We start from the raw sequence: 2912 nt of genomic DNA, 5'->3' as shown, positions 1-2912 counted from the left end.
TGAGCCACGTGGCCTGCACTTCCCACCAAGCAGCCTGCCTGGTGTGCCCACTGCGCTGTCACTGCCAAGGAGCCCAGGGCAGCGGGAGACAGGGCCAAGGCACAGACACAGGGATGGGTCTCCCCGGGAGCCCTGCAGTGAGAGGTCTAAGGTGTCTCCCCTGCTGGGGCACAGGGCTCAGCTGTTCCCAGAGCCCGGTCAAAGCCCCTAAAGGAGGGTCCATGTTCTGGGGCTGTTGCTCCGATGACGAAGACTGACCTAAACCCACAGGAACACGTGCTCTCCCCGTTCTGGGGCCAGAATCTGAAATCAGGGTGTCAGGGCTGTGCTCCCTCAGAGGCTCCGGGGAGGGTCCTTCCTGCCTCTTCAGGTTATGGGGGCTCCTGGCGGCATCCCTTCAGTCTTCACGTGGTCCCGCCCCTTGTTCACATATCCACTTCCTCTCTATCATGTGGCCCCGCCCCCTTGTTCCTGTGCCCATTCTCAAGTGATTACATGGCCCCTCCCCTTGTTCACGAGCCTACACTGACGTGTTCACTTGGTACCACCTCCTTGAGGCCTCGGATATGTTTCCTGGGTGCCACCTCCCTGGCTGGCTGGCTGCCCTGCTCTCACACCTGTCAACAGTCCCTTTGCCAAAGTCCTTCCAGAAAATTGTTTGCGCGTGCCCTCTCTTTCCTGCTGGGACTGTGACAGCTGGGATTGAAAAGGAGACAGGGGAGGTATCCTGTCCAGAGTCCATGCCAGAGGTCCAGAGGGGCCTGTGCAGTCCCTGGAGGGCTGGGGGAGGGAAGGGTGGTGAGGCCAGGGTGCTGACTAGGGAGTGGATTGCCCTCAGGGCACGTGGGGTGCACACACAATCACCCCACACTCCCATGAGGAGCAGCCGTGGCCCATTAGAGGCCACTGCAGCACAGAGAGGGTGAGAGACTTCTTCAAGGGCACACAGCAGTGAAAAGGCAGAGCAAAAAAGGGAACCATGGGCTGCCCAGAGTCTGTGTCTCCTTTACCTGCGACCTCTGGGTAAGCGGCCCCTCGCTGTGGCCATTTGCTCTGATGGGCTTCACCCTTTCTCCCCACCCCCCTCCTCCACCCTCAGCGGACGGGGGGCCTGTCACTGCACCAGTGCCTCTGGGTGGCTGCTCTGGGTCCCACGGTCCCTCCCAGCTGCTAACCAGGAGGAGTCCAGCTGCCTTTGGGCGAGGGCCTTGTGTGGAGAACGCCCCGCCTCCCCTCACCTTCTGTGGCTTCGATGACAAAGTACCATTATTTTTCCTGGGTCTGGCTTCGGCCGCCCGCCTCCCTGGAAGATTTGGTTCAGGGTCTGCAAACCGCCTTCCTGCATTCGCTCTGTGAGACGTGGCTCTGCCCTGGGCCTCCTGGTCCACATTCTGATGCCACCCCACCTCCTTGGCAGCATCTCTCATCCCCTGGAGCCTCCATTCAGCTCACAGCATCCTCAGTGCTCCCCTGCAGCTCCAGGGAGACGCTGAGTCATTAGTCCCTCAGGTCCTGCCTGCAGCCCCAGGGTCCTCAAACCAGCCTGGGAGGGGCCAGTGGGTTGATCCCTTTGACAGAGGGGTGCAGACACCAGGTGGGCACTCCGCCCCAACCCCAAACGCCATGAGCACCGAGTCTGTGCTGCCAACCAGCTCCTGGATGGCTCAGCCTGCGCAGTGCGCCCACCAGAGACCCATCTGCAGAGTGGCAAGTGGAACAGGCTTCCCAGGGCATCTGGGTGACCACTGGCCCCAAAGCCATCCTTCAGCCTCCCACTCACCCCTGCTGAAGGGGAACCAGGTGTGGTTTCTGCCCAGCCCAGCTGCCTGCCTGGGCTCTCTTGGGAGTTGGCAGAGGCTGTCGCCCTCTGCTGGCCTGTTCCTGTTACTGCAGATGGTAAAGTTGTCCCTGCCGCCCAGTCAGAAAACCCTGATGGACAGTCGTAGAGGGCACCTTGCATAGGCGATGCAATGGTGGCCCCTTGTGGATATTCTGAGAACAGCACCCTAGCAATGAATTGTGAGCCTGAAAAGAATGCCCTTGACTGGAATCGAACCCGGAACTCTTTAGTCCAAGGGCCGATGCTCTATCCACTGAGCCACACCGGCTAGTAATGAATTCCAGGAGTCTGAAAATGAAAACACAAATGACAATCTTAGACAGGAAAGTAGAGCAAGGCCCAGCAAGCCGCAGGTGCCTTTTGTGGCTGAGCTTCAGAGCTGGGGCCCATCCGGAGGGCAGGAACCCCATCGAGCTGGGAGACAGACACCAGGGCCTGCTCCCCCCCCCCCCCATTTAAGGGGTGAATGGGGGTGAGCGTGACTAAATAAACCATCAGAGTAAGCTGTCCCAGCATCACCAGGTGTGATGTCAGACAAGTGGGGGGACCTGCCAGAGCCCCTCTTCTGCCCACACGGGGCCTGGACACAGCCCCTCTCCCATTTGTTCCTCATTCTCTGCCCCACTGTATGCATTCCCCACCCCGTCCCAACCCTCCCTGTGCCCACCCAGAGTGGCCCCTGCAGTGCAGCCACAGGGGTGAAACCCCACCATTTCTCACCCACACTCTAGAGTCCCTGCCACCTGATGGAGGCCCAGCACAGGGAGAGTGGGTCCGGCCTCTGGAGATGGGTGACACAGGTGTGCCCTCCCTCCAGGGGTCAGCGGGGGAGCCTGTGGCTGCCCTGGCAGAAAGGGCAGTGTCTGGCATTGGCCGCAGCCAGCATGAGTCCTGGACGCCAGTGAGAACTCTACACCCCAGGCCGCAGGGAAGAGGTGGCCCCAGGGGGTATGTGGGGACCTCCGGGAGGATGGGGTGGGATGGGGGACAAAGGGAGGGAAACAGTAGTGGCTGCAGGGCCAGGCCACCCTCAGCACAGGTCAGGGAGACGCTGAGGACACACAGGCGCTGA

The sequence above is a fragment of the Eptesicus fuscus genome, chromosome 13 (assembly GCF_027574615.1).
Source record: "Eptesicus fuscus isolate TK198812 chromosome 13, DD_ASM_mEF_20220401, whole genome shotgun sequence".
Classification (NCBI taxonomy): domain Eukaryota; kingdom Metazoa; phylum Chordata; class Mammalia; order Chiroptera; family Vespertilionidae; genus Eptesicus; species Eptesicus fuscus.
This window is presented reverse-complemented; position numbering follows the sequence as displayed.